This window comes from Strigops habroptila, chromosome 10 (assembly GCF_004027225.2).
Source record: "Strigops habroptila isolate Jane chromosome 10, bStrHab1.2.pri, whole genome shotgun sequence".
Taxonomy (NCBI): Eukaryota; Metazoa; Chordata; class Aves; order Psittaciformes; family Psittacidae; genus Strigops; species Strigops habroptila.
The window spans coordinates 15,731,254-15,749,492 of record NC_046359.1 but is presented as its reverse complement, the minus strand read 5'-3'; the positions used below and the strand labels follow the sequence as shown (position 1 = coordinate 15,749,492).

The following is an 18,239-nucleotide window of genomic DNA, read 5'->3' as shown; positions in this document are numbered from 1 at the left end:
ACAGTTGCTACCCATATCTTTGCAACTGTGTGACAGCAACAGCACTCCCCAGGAGTCCCCTTGCAGGTTGAACCCCCTAGGCAGGTGCTAGGGCAATGCCTCAGCTCTCACACAACTCTGTCTTAGTGTGGACCCCAGCATCTAGCAATGGACGAGGCCCAGGAGGCTAGGATATCGGTTTGAAACTGCTTTGTAGCCATCTGAAACATCAATGCTAGTTCAAAATATCTTATGCTAATACAGTGCCCAATTTTTCTGTCATAGTTATGCCTGGAAAAAAGGGCACCTTTTCTGACGTGCTTATCTTCACTTCAGAAGTGTTGCTTTGCTACAGAGTACCTATATATTTCTTTCCCTATAAACCAGTCTTCTCAGCTTGCAATTGTTTTTGCTGGTTCCCCCTGCTCCTCCTCCAGCCTGGCGGCCATGCTGCTCAGGAGGCATCCAGAAAGAAAGATTGCACAACAGCAATCAGTTGCTTATCTCTGTGCCCTGGGATATGTCATGCAGCCCAAAACCATCCTGAGACCTTTTCTGTTGACGTGACGCATTGTAAACTCCTGTCCAATTTCCTGTATGCTAACTCTGCAAAGTCTTTCACTGCATTTGGGTCTCCTCCTCCCATAGGGTGTCTTAATTTTGGACTATTTCCTCCCTAGGCATATTAGTCTGTGTGTCCTTTGAGCTAGGTCATTTTCTCCCCATGTCCCATATCTTTCTTTGCCCTTTTGTGTTAGATTTCACTCCTGGCTGGTGATTACGTCTCCTCCCCAATGTAGTATCAATTGCAGTTTTAATAAACACACTGTCTAATGCTTTTTCTAGATCATTAATGAAGATGGTAAATAAAACTGGAGCTAACACCAGTTTCTAGTAATAACCCTACTGGATGCCTCCCCGCAAGCTGACAGTTTTGTTGTTGATCACTATTCATCACCAAGCCTGAGCATCTGTGTCCCCGGGTGAGGTAATTTATATTCATTTTAAACCATTCATCACAGAATCAGAGAAAACCACAGCTAGAAAGGACCTCAAGAGGCTGATTTCAGAAATATTCCTGAAGTTTCCAGCCCACTCTTAAATGGGATAGAGGTTTCACATCCTTGCCAGGCAGATGGGTTTAGTGCTTGTTAGACTTCCCCTTTGCCAAGCATCTATCTTTAACCTCTCTTGCTGCAATTCAGGCCCATTGTTTCTTGCCACACTTGGATATAAAGAGCTATCTGGAAAACAGCTTATTCCCTCCTTCTCTGGAAACATCTTTCACGTACTTGAAAGTCATGGTGTCTCCCCTACTCTCCTTCTTGCTGGAGTAAACAACCCCCATTGAATAAGCATTTCTTTTCAAGTCCTGTTTTCTAGACCTTTCATCCCACTTCCTTCTAGACTCTCCTGAGCTAGATAAAGATCATAGCAGCACTGGGTAACGCAGAAGGATCAGCCATGTGTTTTACAGGGTATGGTGGCTGCGTTGTGTGTGACAGAATGGCACTTTTTATTCATGTCAGGTTCCTGAGTTGCTGCACTGTTCCACATCTGCCTAATCGTCTGTCTCTCATTTTGTCCCTGTGCAGCTGATTATACCTACCTTTGCGCACAACTTTGCTTCTCTCCTTATTGAATTACATCCTGGATTTCAGACCTTTTCTCTAACATCTCAGGATGATTTTTGATTCTAATTCTCTTCTCTCATGTCTTTGCAACTCATCTCAGCTTGGTGTCATCTACATATCTGATAAGGATGCTCACTATTCGATCATCCAGTGGCTGGACCTCCGTTGAACCCTACCCAACCCTTCCTTGTATTTTGCCAAAGACACCTTCTTTCTGAGCTCAGTCTTTCACCTGGTTTTGCACCCCTTTCTTAAGGTAATTTTTCTAGGGTTTGTGTCCTCAGTTTGGAACACGAAGTGAGAGAATACCAAAGGCCCTTCCGAGTGAAGACACAAGACATTTCCTGCTTGTTTCTATCCACAAGCTCTGTCGCAGGATGAAATTAGGTCAATTTGACATGATTTGCCCCCGGCAAATCAGCGCTGGCTGTTCCTTTTCTCTTGGTTGTTTCCTAGGTGCCGATGATTAGTTTGTTTAATTATTTGTTCCACTGCATTTCCAGGAACTGAAATTGAGCTGAGTGGCCATAGCTGCCTCACTCCTCTTGTTTCCCCTTTACACAGCCAAGCTGGGTGCCACTCTGCCAGGAGCCACACCCCCCATGCTGCTCCCAAGATTTCCCAGAGGGTCCCAGCCTGGGCCAGCCCCTGCATGGGGCACCACTGTGGTGCTGACAGACTGATGCTTTCCTCAGCCTTCTTCTGACACCAGTCTGTAGCCAGAATACTTCCCTGCTCACCTTCTTCTCCCCTGTTAGTTGTGTTTCCTTTACGTGTTATTTCTTGATTGCATCCACTGTAATATGTGCCGACCTTTGATGCCAACCCTTAGCCATTTGCATGCATCTCAATTTTCTGTTTGTTTCCTCCTTCCCTGAGGCCCTTGGAGACTGACTTAGCCAGTTGATCTTTCCTTATGTTTCTTAGCCTTCATTTTTGCATTGGCATGACTTACGTTTGTGCTGTTGCAATTGTTTCCGTAGACAACACTGACACCCCAGTAAGTCTTTGTCCTTGGACTTGTGTCCCTGAGCGCATGCTTACCAGCCTTCTGGGTTCTCTGTGAATATCTGTGGGGTTCAGCAAAGCCTGTCAGTGGGGAAATGCAGAAACTTGGCATTTCAATGAAACTGTGGACTTCACCCACTTCCAACTGGACTTTCCCATCCTGCACAAGACTTCTTGTTTTCGGCAATCTCTTTGTCTCTTAGCAAAAGCAAGCACACTGAGCCAAATTCTGACCTCATTTACACCAGTAAAATCTAGATTGCTGCCAGGAAACTGCTGAAGTTGTTTTGGGCTTACGGTGATGAGAATGAGAGCGGCATCTGCCTCATTAATTCCCCCAGTCCACAGAAAGTAAATGATTCCAAGAGGAAATAGCTCCGCAGAAGGGAGCCCTGGAAAGAATTAGAGACTGACTTAATGGGATTAAGAGGAAAAAATGCTTTAGCAAATCTAAATCAATCCTCTCTTCAAAACATTCAAGGTGCCAAAATAAATACAAACACTGTTTTGGGAAGGAAAAGGTTAAAAAGCTATGAAAACAAAATATCTTGGCCTCTTCTAATGATGTCTTGTAGCAGAATGAGCACAAACCGGCAAGTGTTGCTGAGTCAGCAATACTGTACCTGCCACTTGGTGTTTATCCATGGGTCTCTAAGGATGAAAACTCAAGTTTCCCACTTTACTCATGGGTCTCATTCTGCATTCTCAGGTTTGATAAAAGACCTGTGGAAACCAGCATTACAAATAGGGGTGGGTAAACAGGTCTGGCAAATGGAAACCTTTCTCTCAGATGCTTGGCGAACCTGATGTCCAGGCCTTAGAGCCATTCCCCCAGTCATTGCTGTGGCTTTTTGTTCTGCAGTTAATTATCATCTTTGCTTGTTTCTTCACCCACTCCACACTGTGGATGGCTCTAGGATCAGATGTGCCCAAACCAAATAAACATGTGAAAAAGGCCTGCTTCTGAGGTGTTGCTGGATATATTAAGAACTGCATGCAGACGGCCTGCTTTTGTGCAGTCAAGTGGAAGAGGAAAATATTTTGAGCAACTGGTAAGATCTAGCACCTTTCCAGCAGGCAAGTGGACCCGTGTAAGCTTGACTAATAAAAGCATTCAGAAGGGAACTGCGAGAATGTATAAGAGCAACAAAGCACTCCCTGTGATGGGACGCTACAGGGGACTGATCTATTTCACATAATTTAGAAATCATAAGGCAGCTTGATAACAACATAGAAGTGCTGCAGTAGGAAAGAGATTTCTGACTGGGGACTTCCATTTACAAAAACCTCACCATTGTGCAATCCAGTGTCTAGAAGCAGAGGCAAGCCAGATGCAGAGGAGAAAAAAAGGGTGCACTTGTTATATGAGGGTAACTAACCAAAGAAAAAGCTTTCCTAACATCCTGGTAGACTCTCCAGACCTTGCAGTCTTTAAGCTGAGACTAGGTGACTTTCGAACAGATGTATGGCAGCTCAAAAAGAAGTTTGGGCCAGCATCAGAAATGACTGGGGGAGGTACCCTGGATCGCTTATGCAATAGGTTACACTTGATGATCATAATGGTCTCTTCTGACCTGAAACAATGAATCTCTGACATTCAGCTGTGCTCAAGTGTGACACTTCTTTGTACAGCAGTTTTGGATCAAAAATAGCTGTTATCAGTGAATTAAACAGGAAAATTAACAATGTGGTTGCTCCAGTACCCCTTGTGCTCCTTAATTTGATATGTCTTTATTTCAGTTGTCCTTAAATTTTCAGTGTGCTGCAGAACTGTGTAGTTCAGAAGCACATTATAGGGGTAATTAGGAGGCAGCTGGAGGGTTTTGGCAGCTGGGCAGGGGACAACGAGCACTCTTGGCTCTTTGAGAGGCAGTGTGGATTTGTGGGAGAGGGACATTAGCTGAATGTTAAGATTGTCAGCAGAGAGAGTCAAAGGGCTTACAATAGTATTTGCATCATCTTGAAGTTAACCACTTCCAGAAGAGAACAACAGCGTGCAGCAAAATAGGCGGTATTGTTCAGCCTGCAGACTGGTAATCTCTTGAATCTTGCAGCAAAGGGGTTTTTTTTCAATGCAGCTTGACTGGTTTAAACCCAAAGTATAGCTCCTATTTGTACTGTTGTTTACAGAGGTTTAAGGCCAAATGCTTGAGGAAAGCCCTGCTGTCACAAGACACAGCTCTTGGTGCTCTATGTGCTGTAGGAGTTCACACTGGTCCAGAACCAAGGTCCACATCCACAGAAGTGCACGGCTGAGGTAGGCTTTGCTTCACTTGCTTCACTTTGCCACAATAAGTCTGGCTTGGGGTGTTTGCTCTCCTCTGCAAACTGCAGAAACTGCTACTCTGCTCCCTTGTTGCCCATGAAGGTTTAAACCTTGCAGCCAGAGTAGGGTGGTCCATGTAGGAACCCGGTTTCAGCAGGGATAGAAGTGGAGCTGCGACTGGGGAGGCAGGACCCGGACACATAAGGTGCTTCTCAGTGGCATTTTAATTTTGATTAAAGAAACAGATTCTCCTGGTTGTGCCACATAATTGCGTTTTGATGGCTCACACCGTGGAAGAGGATTGAGGCAAGCAAGCTGGGCTCCCCTTCGGTGATGCTGAATTGGGTCAGGAGATGCAGGTGTGCACCTGAGTTGCTTCAACCCATGACTCTTCAGGATGCAGCTCCAGACTGGAGCCAGTCACAAGTAAAACCAACTGACAGCACACCAGCACTGCTCTTGTGCTGCTCTACTTGCTAAGGCAGACATAGCCTTTACCCTCTGTGACTGTGGCAGTCAAAACACTCTAATGTCTCTTGTTTTCCAAGATCAGAAGTGAGCAAGTTAATTTATGTTTCAGAAGGACCCATCAAAGGAACTGTCTTGGTCATGATGTGATTATCAGGAAGGCCAGAGTGTTTAGTCTCTGTCCTGTGACTTACTGAGGATGTGAAGTTGCCTTTCTGATGAGAACCAACCCATTCTTGATCTCTCAAGTTTTCCCTCTTAATATCCCTGCTCTGAGTCAAGGCTATGCTAATTTCTTGTTAATGTCTGAGGATTAATGTAAGGAAAATATAAAGCAGCAAGGTTACACAACAATCCTGGGCTTGGTTGTCAGAAGCCACCATAACCCTTCACTCTCTTTGGTCAGCATCGCCACAGATGTGATTTCCAAGGTAAGCCATGAACTTCCAGGAAATCTGGAACCTCCAAAGTAATCAAAAAGATCTGCAGTTCCTATGTATTGTGCTGCAAATCCTGTTATTACCTTATTTAGATCAGTTTTGTTGAACTGTACTTTGGTTCCTCCTCAGTTTTGATTATCTTTTCCAGCTTCCCTTGCCTCTTTCTTGTAAGTGGAACTCACAGAGGGTTTCCAGCCAGGAGGGCCAAGGTCTTACTGTCATTGTCCTCATCTCCTCTGCCTCACCTGGCATGTCCTTGGTGGCAGCCATGCTGCAGGTCACTTTAGATGTCACATGGTGGGGTGGGTGGTCCAGCCTGGGTGAGCATGCTGATCCCCTAGGGGAGTACTGATGCTCTCTGCCACCAGAGTTACTTTCCTTACAGGTACATGTGCAGGGATATCCTAGCTATCCAGTGCTATTTAAGATCCTAAGGCACTTTTCACATTATTAGGACCATTAGCTCCACTTATTTTAGCAAAACCCTCTCCAAGATGATCATACATTTCCTTCCCCAAACTTAAGATTTCTCTTTGATTTTATATGGATAAACTGTTGTTTGAGTTTCTGAATATTGTTAGAGACTGATCCTGCCAATCCACACCAATGATGTGGATTGAATCCTATCTTATATGTAATTTCTCAATCAGAGAACAAAGTGCTTTGGCAACCTGGATCAAAGGCACTATCAAAGGTCATGATTATTATTGTTGTTATAGTGAAATGAGCTCCTGGAAAAATCATGTTGGCTTCTCCTTTGTAGGTTGCCTGCACTGTGGAGCCTTTGACATCTGATGGCCTGGCACCGTATCTTGTGTAGGTACAGCCTCTAAACAGAAATTTATAATGAATAATTAAGTTATTATTTATTACTTTTAGGACCTTGGAACACAATCCTATATACATGATACAATGCATATACAGAGCCAAAAGCTGTTAGAAAGAGACAAATAGGTGGGGCCTGTTGGTTGGTCCAGCGTGGACATTTTTTACGTACTCCATCCATCTCCATTTTAGATGGACATTCAGTCAACAAGATGAGCTGTTAGTTCTGACAGTACATCTTCAAATGCTATGTTGTTGGTAAATCAAAGTGAACAAAAAGGATATTCTGGGTGAACTCCACAAAAGGTCTAGGGATGATGGGGGAGGAAGAGTCAAGGCTCCTTGAAATTTAGCTAGCTCTCGACAGTATTCTTCCAGGCCAGAGGAAATCTCATGTGTGCTATGAAATTCCCTTACTGATATTCCTGAATCCTCCTCCATCTCTAAAAGACTTGGGGAAAAAAAACCACCACAATTTAAAAATGGGTTGCCATTTGCAGTCACTCCTCTGTGCAAGGTCCCCACAACAGTGCTTCTGCCCCACAGAGCTGAGCAGCCAGCTCTGGTTTGGAGGCCATGGTGATCCGCCTCCAAAAGCCACACTGTGGCTGGCTGGCTGGCTGTGGCTCCTAGAGGGGCAGAACCAAAAACCTCCAAAACCTGCTTCACCTCCTGGGTTAGCCAGGCTTCCTGCCTTGTGACCGTTGCAACGTGTCATGTCCCTGTGTTTCTCTGTATTGTTTCCCTCAACCTCTGTGCTCCCCAGACTGCTCTGACAGGGATGAGCATATTCCCATGGCAACCAAAACACAGAAGCTGGGCAGGTTTTTTCCCTCTGACTGTCTCCAGCCTGTGTCTATGGGAGCATCTCTAGCATCAGCACAGGTAGTGGCTTGGGGAGGGGTCTCTTCTGGGGCTTTTGTTTCTTAGCAGGAAGCAGAATGCCCAGTCCTAACGAGGTATCTCTCATTAACTCTCTGTCTTCTCCAGGCTGTAAAATAGATGGGAAGATGGGGGGAAAACTTCTGTGTCTCCTCCTGTCCATAGGCCAGGATGGCACAGGGTGGGATGCAGAGGCTGAGGCCAGCCTCAGGTTTGCCAGCAATGCTGGAGCACCAGAAAACACAACACAAAGGAGAAAGCCAGCACCATGGGGTGCCATGTGCCCGTGCAGGCCAAGTTCCTTAGCCTGGGGTGCTGGAGTAGGTCGGATCTCACATCTCATTTGTTTGCTTGCAACATCAGGGGCCGTGAGAATCCTCCAGTGCTCCCAGAAGCTGCTGAAGACCCTCCATCACCAAGGATTTGCCAGGAGGTTGATATGCTCCCAAGGGACTAAAATCCAGGTTTGGGGTATGGCTGGATCATCCCTGACCTTCCCCGCTCCAGGATCACGGTGTGGATGCCCATCAGGATCGGGGAAGTTAGCAGGGAAATATCAGGAAACTTCTGAAGGTGCTAATTAAACAACTTTAAGTTATAAACATTTTTAATTGGGCTCATTTTTGGTGTCACATACTATCTCTTGATGAGATGAGTCCTAAAATTAAAGCTGTTTTAATCTCTTTCTCTGCTCCTCCTTTCTACCCTGTTTGTCTTTCTGGTTACAAAGTAGAAAAGAAATCACTGAGGCTTCTTGGGCTTTGCCGAACACTGCTATTTTTAAGGTGTTATATTTGATTTACTTTAAATCTGACCAAAAACTCCACCCTGGGACCAGACCTTCTTTATCAATGTTGAAGTTAACTTTCTGCTTTTATATGTAGATTTTTAAGGAGGAAAGACAAAAATTGGGTTTGTAAGAGATGCTAGCTCACCACCTTAACAGTGGTAGCACCATCCTTTAATGTAACCTTTGCCCAGGGATATTGCAGCATATCACTGTCTCCTTGTGATAAATGCTACATCATCATCTCTTTTTCTTTTTTTTTTTAATATTAAATGTTTCTTAAATGACAGAAATAGTTTTGTATTGAATTATGAGATCCAAACACCATCAGGTTTTCCTGTGTGCTCCTTTGTCACTGTCATGGGCCAACCAAAACTCTCCAGGCTTTAAGGGAATGGAGACTGTGGTCCAGGCTGTGCAGGTCATGCCCTGTTCTGCCCTGGGAACAGCTAAAGATGTCAGTTTTCAGCCTTCCTCTTATGAGCCAATTACTACTTCATGTGTGCCTGCCTTCGTATCTATTGTGCAAGACCAATTTTAAACCCAAGGCCTCAAAATTAATGACTGTCTGATGGCACAGCACTATGAGAGCCTTTCTTCAGGGGCTGAGAAGGGGGACAACAAGATATGGAAAGCTGAAGATTTTGCTCCCAGTCACACCTTTCCTTCCCTTGTCCTGCAAGTGCTCCTCAAGCTGGAACTCTGCCTGATGGCAGCACTATTTTGGCCAATGTGCGTGAGTGCAATGTCTGTGCATCTCGTAAGGAGCCACCAGCCATGGATGCACAAGTTCCAGTGGACTTGTGCTGGAAGGGTGCTTGAATGTGCCCACCGGCAGCAGCCAGTTCTGGTTGAGTGCTGCTTTCTCCACTGGGCAGGCCCCTCTTCTTGGGAGAGGTGGAAGGAAGGGATGGAGCTGCCATAACACTGCCCTGTGCTCAGGCTTCAGCCCTGCAGCGCTGGAAGGAGGCAGCTGTCTGGCTGGGGTTTGCTCCTCTTACCTCCCCACTGCTGGGGTCTGCATGTTAAAGTTGAGGGGATTTATAACCTGCCCTGCCAAGAAGAGCCAGCTACTTTTGGAAGAAGCCAGACATGGTCCTGGCAGCTTCCTTAATTCAGCACTAAGGCTGGGTATTTCACAGCTTGCATAACCCTAATTTGCTTCGGGACTTTTGCTGAGGGAGGATGATGCCAAGGGCTGCACTGTAGAGGTTTTATTTCACTTCCAGGAGGCTGCTTGCCATTTTTATATTATCTCACATGGTCATGGAGCACTGAAGGTAATAGAAACCTTTAGTTTTCATTGATTATTCATGGCACAGTTTGCTTTGCTAGGCATCCTTACAGGCCACAGAGCCTGCAGCCTTCCAACGCGCATAAGGGGACACATTTCGTCACTACAGACAATTTGGCTCAAAAATTTCCTTGAGGCATTCCAGCTCTGCAGGTAATGAACACTTGGGTGGCTCTGGCTTGGATTCACTCCTCACCAACTCCCTATGCTACTTCTGGGCCCCTGGATGCCCCCACCTCAGCTGCTGCCCTTGTGCGGGTTGGGTAACCCCTTTTTGCCAGGATGCTGCTCCAAGATCCCTCCCGTCCTTACATCCAGCCGTAAACTCCATATGCTAACCCTGATCTCTGCCCTGTGGGCAATTGCCTTGGGCCCCTGCCAGCATGAGCTGGGACCCAGCAAGGACTGCAGGGAAATGTTGACACCCAGACAGCTCCATTTCACTTTAAATTTGGGGGGAAATCCTGAAAAGCTCTTTATGGAGATTGTATTTTTACAGCAGCCTGTTTCCTCTTTCCATCTTCTTTTTTCCTTTCTCCACCTCTTTGTCTGCTAAATACAACAACCTACATTTCTGACCTGAATTACTTTATGTGTCCCTGAAGGCATGTGCAGCTCCTAGAACTGTAGGAGGGTTTTCTTCTTTGGTGCAGTTAGATACCATCATTAGAGATGACAGTCAAGCTGGATCCCCCAGTCTGCATGCTATATTTGTATTTTGCCAGACAAACAATAACCCATGCATTTCTGTAGCGCTGGCCATCAGGGAGAAGCTTCCTTTTACAAACAGGAAGGTATCAATCCTGTGGGCAAAATTCGTCCCCATTTCTGCAGGTAAGATGCAGGCAAATTAAATAATTCTCAGCATCACTCAGCAAGGACCTGAATCTGCCTACATCTGTATTTCACCAAAATCATCAATAACTGCAGTGCTGTTAGCAAAGACAATCAGGCTCAATCAGCCCCCAGGCTCTCTGGAGGGCATCCAAGGACCACATACCCTTAGAGCAGCAGCAGCAGGATAGGGTGGGATGTCCTCTGCTCTGCCCTCTTCCCTCCAGAGAAGCTGTGTATCAGGCCTTAGCAAATCCCCACTCAAATCACACGTTCCAAGTGGTGGGTTTTTTGAAAGGACAATGAAATTGCTCATTCTGGCCCATTTTAACACTCTCTCCTATAACATGCATGGCAGACCTGGCTGAATTAAACCAGCCATACTAATTTCCCTTGTTATAGCAGCAATGTGTAACACACAAAATGCTTGGCTTTGGAGGATGATATTATAAAGAAGGACACTGTAATTTAGTGGCTCATTTAATGTGAACCAAGAGAAATATGAGGCATGCCAATGCTGCACTGGGGCTCTATTTATATCCTTTTTGGTGTACAGTATGATTTATAATAAAGGATCATTTTTATATAGTATTAGCATGGTAATGGAGCTTACTGGGTTCCCATGTCTGAAGTTAGGAAATATCGTATTAGAAGAAGCTCAGTGAATGCCATGTAAGAATAGCTGTTTCATCAATATTAAATCATGATTTCAAGCTTCCTAAAATAAATACTAATGTCGTCTATTTACCTAGGAATCTGGGCTTTTATTAGCAGCAGGACAATCTCCACCTCTGAGCTCAGAAGCTGTTATATGCAGCCTCAAAGGGTTCATTCTGTGGCTCCCAGCTCTTGCTGCTCAGCATCCTCTGGCACTGGGAGCATCCTCCTCTGCTGGGAGCCTGGGAGGTGGGTGAAAGGCAGAGAAAGCAAAAGAGTTATGTTTTGTTGGGAGCACGGTATCACAGTTTATAGGAAGCATTTCCATCCTTGGTCCCCCAGTGCATGAAGCCCTGTGGTCCTCACACCTCTAACCTGCCCTAGCGGAGGAGAAAGGCTCTGGATTTACCCCCTCAGAGTTTTTCTGAAGGCCACACAGCAAGTAGGTAGTGGAGCCAGGATGAGAGCAAAGCTGCTTCTGGCACCTCGCCTTCTGCATGATTCAGAGCTTGTTTCTGAAGCGAGAGGACTGGGTAAAGTTTCGTTTGTCTATCTAGAAAGCAGTGCATTCTGCTTCCCATTTAAAGCTTGGGAGCTTCATGATGATTCAGAGCACATGCAGGAATGCGCCTGTACACTGCTTTTTAGTGCCAGGCAGCATTATGCCTGCCAATGATTAGTTCTGCCATGCAGGTGGGTAAAGGAATTAAATTCAGCTAAGAAACAAGGTGGGGAATAATCAGCTGGAGGATGCCACGGAGAAGGAGAAAAACACCTTTGCAAATGTCGCTAACATTCAAGCTGAAGTGTGAGGTGGCAAGATGCAGAGGGTTTTCTTTAAAGCATGTGGCTGCACAGGGCACTGCAAGTTTGCTGCAGGGAGCCTTGAGGAAAGATGCTCTGTCCTTCTCTTCATCCCCACAGGGCAGGGAGGAGCTGCGGGAGGCCACAGTACCCCCACTGCCATGCCCCAGTGCCAGAACGCCTACGACAGACTTCCCTTGGCTTTTGGGGCACAAAGTTTATGCTTTTCAATGCTGATGGAGCTGATGGCTACCCCAGCTACCCTGGACCAACCTGCAGGAATGGCAGCTGTGAGGAGACCACCTTTGGTGCCATCCATAGCATCACGTGCAGCTGGCAGCCTGCACAAGCATGTGCCCCCAGCCCAAGCTCCCTCCTGATCCATGCTGAAACGGGTGTCAACCAGCATGTGCTGGTTGCTGGAGGGGAGTTCTCCTGCCATGTGGGGACACAGCCACTGTCGCCAGCCAGGAAGGTGACATGCAGGAGCGGACAAAGCCGGAGCTGACTCTGCTTCCTGCTGAGCCAACCTCTGGGAAATTACCCAGCCACTTTGAATAAAAATGAATTAAGTAGCCTGGCAGTAACTCAGACCATATTTTATTAACTTGGCCAGAACCAAGTAACGCTAATCCACCTCCCTGAAATTTCTCTTTTTACAGCCAGGCTCTAATACATGAAAATGTGCTGGCAAAGTTTTCAGTAGGTACAACCCTCCAGTTACTAGCAACCATGCAGGAGAGGGTTATCATCTGGATGGGGCTGAGCCATAAGCATGGAGACCCCGCACAGCCCACCCCAGCACTGAGGCAGTGGGCGACGGGTTCCCCACCGCTTGCTGTGTCACCCTAGGAAAATCCCCAGCGGCTCATCACTTCTGGGGTGAGGGATCCCAGGTGCCTGAGAGGCCTCACACTCACTGGGCAAGGGTAGGAATCACTCTGCAGAGGTGCCTCTCTCCCACCCTACCCCCCCAGGTAGGAGAACAGCTTTTCTTGGCTCAGCAAACGCTGTGTCTCAGTTTCTCTACAAAACTTGGGGAAGGCATTTGCTCAGACTGGTAGGTATGATGCCTTGATGTCTGCCCTTGCTTTAGACATTGAGGTGCACCCCAGGGAGGAGTCTGGCTCTGAAAGAAAGGCCAAAATCCCCTTCTGCACAGGTTCCCTGCTTTGGGCCACTCACTATACGTGGTGGAGGCCAGGAAGGTGCTGCAGAGCAGGATTCTGCTCGCTTGTGGCCCAGAGCTCCCGCTGATAGTCCTGTGGGGGCTGCTGTGGGCCCACCAGGACCCCTGGATGCTTCTCCCTGTGTTTCATAGATGCTGCCTTTGAGCTTAACGCCGGTAAGGGGGGTCACCTTTGAGAGCCCTCGAAGAGGCTGTGAGACAAATCAGCATCTTCCCCACCCTCTGCATTCTCGTGCCCCACGTAAGCTCTAGCAAGAAATAAAATTGTTCTGTCTTCCTTGTTTATTAGCAAAAATAATCCTAATAATACTTCACATATCAGTAAGAGCTTCCATCTGAGGAAATGAAAGCACTTTACAGACATTAATGATTTAAGACGCTTAGCCCATCTCTGAGATACGTAAGAAAAACCATTCCTCTTTTTTAAAAATGGGAAGCTGAAGCAAACCATAGGTAAGTGACCTATGGCCATGTAGGAAGGCAGAAGCGAGGCAGGACAAAAGTCCAGTCTCCTTCAATATGGCCTGCAACGCTGGCTCTTCTTGGCTGTTTTTCAGCCAACTTCTCTGAGCCCAAGACGCTGCAGTGGAGCCATCCGAGTTGCTGCTTCAGGCTTCCAGGGGCCAGACCCAACTTGCTCACAGCACTGTTAGGGTCTGTTTGCCTTCCCAGCACCTGCTTCTTCGAGGTGGGCTGGTCCTTGGGTGACTTCAGCTGCTCACTACTGCTCGTGGGGTGCAGGACAAGGTTTGCTCCAGCAGCTCCCATGCTTTGGGGGTGCCCTGAGGGCGCAGTGATGCCCTGTGCTCCGTGAATGACCCTGCTCCTCAGGGCAGATGGGGGAGCCTGCCAGGGGTTTGAAAAGGAGGGTGCCCCGGGGATGGGTTGGGTGTTGCATCCCAACCCAAGCAGCCTTATCTGTCTTTTTGCTGCAGCCTCGTCTGCAAACACAGTGGCTGTATTGGCTGCCGGGCTGGCTGCGAACGCAGTCGCCATCACCCAGTGACTGTCCCGTTGCCTGCAGAGTGGGCGTGCAGAGAAGCAGCCCGATTATAAATAGTGGGATGAACTCCAGCTCACTGGGCAGTGAACTTTTTGTATATAGCTGCTTTGTAAAATGAAACTAGCTTGTGCCTCTTGGGCGGAAAAAGAAAGCGAGCAGGGACCACACCTCTTCTATTATGTGCGTAGATTTGTCCATCAGGGTCTGGCAGCACTTGCCTAGTTAAAAGAAATACTCATTATAAGCAGGGGACTACTGAGTGTTTGGTTGTTAACTCTTTAGGGCACAACTTGAAATAACATGATTTGGCCTGGACTGGGGGCCAAAACGGGATTTTCCACCTTAAGACACAAGCAGATGTGGGTTGCCTGCTTCCCTCTGCTATGCAGAGCTTATAAATAACCCCCTTCTCATCCTCAGAGCAGCTTCTTTACTTTTTAAGATGAGAAGGAAAAAAAAAAAGAATCCATGCAGGCAATAGTGAAAGTGCCACCATGTTGTTCTATTTTAAATCCCACTTGCCTGCAATTTCGCATGCAGGCAGGCGAGGAGAGCAGTGGGTTAGCCCACCGCCGCCTGCCCAGCCGCTGCGGTGTGCGTGTGCCTGTGTGCACTTATTGTTTTATCCTCATGTCACCTTTCAGCCTGTGCTGCTCGCCCTCCCTCCGTCCCCAAAGTCTTTGATTAATAGGTTCGCTTGCTTTTTATATGCACACATGTGGCGCATCTGGAGCAAGGCGTGCCTCCGCTTTCTTGTTGTTGTTGTTTTATCTGCCTCGCTGTGTGAGCGTTTTGGATTTTTTTATTATTTATTTTTTCCCCCTTTACTTGTGACTGCCATGGCAACTGTTACATGTTTGGCAAAAAGCTCACGGAGAAGAAAAGGGGCTCAGCGCTCAGCTGGCAGATGTCCAGTGTAATCATGCCGCAGCGCCGAAATGAGGCCTTTGGCCGGCTGCCGAGCTAGGGAGAACAAAGATGTCAGTTCCCCGTGTTGGCGGCGGCTCTTGTTTGGCACCCTTATATGGTTTCCCAGAACTCCTCGCCTTGGCGGCTTTCCATTCCCTTTAGGGCAGCAAACAGGATTAGCACACACAGACTTGTTTTTCTCTTTTCTCCTCCAACTGTTCCAATGACATCATCCCTGCTGCATTCAGCTGCCAGCAGGGTGACTTTGGGGGTGGGTATTTTTTTTTCCCCTCTTAAAAAAGCCACCACTGCGCACACACCAGAAAGCACGATGGTTTGGGTAATGCTCACACACCTTTCTTGTTAGATTAAAGCCCCTGAAGTGCAGCGAGCTCAGGCGAACTGAGCCAGACATGCTGCATCTTCCCTTTTTATTTTTTTTTTTTTTTGCTTCTCATAATTGAATTCCTGCAAGATAAAAATCTCCTTTTCCTCAGCAGGCTGTAATCAGTGCTCGCAGAGCTGTGGTTTCCAACTGCCCTCGTCATGTGCTTCCTCATGAAACTCCACCGAGAAATCGCCTCGGTGCGGGTGCCAATTTAAAGGGCCCAGGAGTGGGGAGCAGCTCTCACTGGACCTCAAAAATGGTGGGGCTGGGAGCACCCAGCCTGGGGTGTGAGGGTGTGTGTGGGCCGATGGGGCTGCTGCAGGGTGGTGTGGGAGGGAAGTCCCCTATATTAAGGAAGCATTTAGTTTAGGAGAGGTTTTTTTGTGGCTGGCTGAGGAGGGTGGGGAGAAACCACTGAATTTTCTGCCTTTCCTCTCAAAGCCATGACTAGTTTTCTGTTTCTGGATATGTTCTCCCCTGGGCATTTTCCTCTCTCCACCTGGTCTCTTTGCCAGCCAGATAACAGTCATGACCCTTTCCCAAGGGAGCCCTGAGGGGTACCACCAGCCAAGCATTGTCCCCAGCCAGGAGGGGCAGCCGTTGGCTGGGAGGCCGGGGCCAGCCAGGCTTCCCACTCCCCACGCCTGCTTCCCTTGCGGCACTGCTCCTGTTTTCCTTGGCGTGGGCCACAGGATGTGATGCTCACTTCCTTCTGTCGCTGCAGATCTGGGGAAGGGGCCCGAAGGGGATGGTGGGCTTTGCATGAAGCATTGCTCAGTGATGGAAAAGCTTCCCAGCTTGGGCTGGCCGCAGACCACTGGATGTTTGTCAGCATGGGAAGAGCTGGCTGGTCCAGCTCCTCATTGGGTCACTCACTTTTTCCACCACCCAGGCGGGCAGATGGATGGATGGATGGATGGACAGATGTAGACGACAAAGCTGGGTTGCTAGGAAAGCTTTATGTAAGTGGCACTCGGCCGGCAGCTACAGTGCAGCAAGTGTTCAGCTCCCAGAGCTCCACATCAAACCTGGCAGCACATCAAAACCTCTGTTTCATAACCCACTAGAAATAGGATTTTCTAACAGCGCTAAGAGGACTCGCCTTGTTGTGCAGGGGCCTGGGATTTTACCAGTTAACGGTTAACTAGGCAGTGGCCTAAAAACTTGGTAGTGCCCTTCCCCATGACAAGGTACGTGGTGTTACCAGGCACCATGCCTGGCGGCAGCCGTGCCACCCTGGTCCACCTCCTAATAACATAACTCAGGAATTAATTAGTCATTAACAGCAACCAAATAATTACAGAATCAGCTGTCAGGAGAGAGGCTGTGATGTTGTGAGTGGCTTTCCCAGTATGAGGGCTGCCCTCCGCCGGGAAGGGGCTGTGTGAGCATGGCTGGGGAGGGAGCAGCGATGGAGGGGGGGCTTCTCCAGGGAAACACAGATTTCCAGAGGCAAGGTGATTGCAATATGATTTCATGGGAAGAAGAGTGCACCAAGAAATGAAGTTGGTACATGCCAACCCTGATGGCTTCACCCGCTGCCGCAGCAACACTCACCTGCTGATGTGCCACCAGGTACAATGCATGTAAGGCACAGTGCAGGGAGTGCTTTGCAGAGCAGAGCTGCAGCTCTGGTCAAGTCTACCTGTGGGTGAGGGGTTTGCTGCAGTGCTGAAGGGCAGGGAAACCAGGGTGCTGCTCCCACACCCTGCCTGCTTTCAGGGCTGCCCCTCCTCAAGGAGGAGGCAAGAACCACTCACCTCCTCTGCTCCAGGGCACCCTGGAGGGTGGGATGGCAGTGTGCTCCCACCAGGGCCTCTGCCCATCCCGGCTCCATGCTGAGATGTGCTGATGGCACAGGAAAGACAATTACCTTTTTTTTCAAATGTTGACAAAAGAGTGAGTGCATTGGATAGATTCATAGAGATGGAAAAGGCCCAGGTATTCATCTTATTCATCACTCTCTCAGTGCTGCTGAAGAGTTATCCCCTCTTGGACATGATCCAGTATTTTGTCCATCCTCATTTCCAACTATTTAAGTGATGGGGCTTCCTTTGGGAAACTCTGTCACTATCTAATGCACTTTGCTGTTAGAAAGTGCACCTCACCCTGCATTTGGCTTAAACAGTTCATCTGTAGGCTCTAGGCTTGCTTCAATGTGCCAGCTGCCTGTGGGCTCCTGCCTCCTCCAGGTGAACTAGATGTCTTGAGCTCTTTTCACTTTCTCCATTGGTCAGTCTTAATCCTTTAATCATTTACTGCTTTCCTCTGCTGCCATCTGCCCCATACGGCCCGGGTGTGCCAGACATGGCCAAAGTATCTCTAGGTGGAGTGAGCCTCCCCAGTGCAGCGCTAAGGTTCTGTGGGCTGCAGCAGTGGTGGCTCCCTGGCAGGTCTGTGCTGCTCCAGCTCTGGGCCAGTGAGCATGAGCTCAGCGGCTGGCACGGGAAGCACAGATGGAGAGATGCTGTATTTTGCACCGACTACTAACAGCCTGGAGGGGCTCTTCTGGCCAAGTAGGACTGCTGAGGCATAAAAACACCCTGGCCTCACAGAGCCTTTCCCTTGGCCATGCTCCCTGCAGAGGAGCAGGCAAGGGGTTTGGGTGGAGAAACTTCCCTGTGCAACTCCAAAAAGGCAAACTGCCAGGCCAGTGTGAGCAGGGAGGTCTTGGGCCCGTCCCTTTGAGGAGCAACATCAGTGCAGTTGCAGGGTGCCTTTTACCCGGGTGCCTGAGCTGGATGGAGAAAATGCTTCCTGCGCAGTCAAGATAACTAGATTGGCCCAAGTTACATTCCTGAGGGTACCTTATGTAGAGCATTCTTCATTCCCTCCATCACCTTCTCAAAAATGGTGTGAGTACCCCTTGTCC

General features: G+C 48.0%; 1 long non-coding RNA gene across 1 annotated transcript; it reads left to right on the top strand.

The window, feature by feature from the left end:
- The first annotated feature begins 4,749 nt into the window (after positions 1 to 4,749).
- Positions 4,750 to 8,108, top strand: LOC115613753. Its single transcript, XR_003993503.1, has 3 exons — positions 4,750 to 4,878; positions 6,559 to 6,611; positions 7,866 to 8,108. It is a non-coding gene; the product is annotated as an uncharacterized LOC115613753 (long non-coding RNA).
- Positions 8,109 to 18,239: the final 10,131 nt, after the last annotated feature.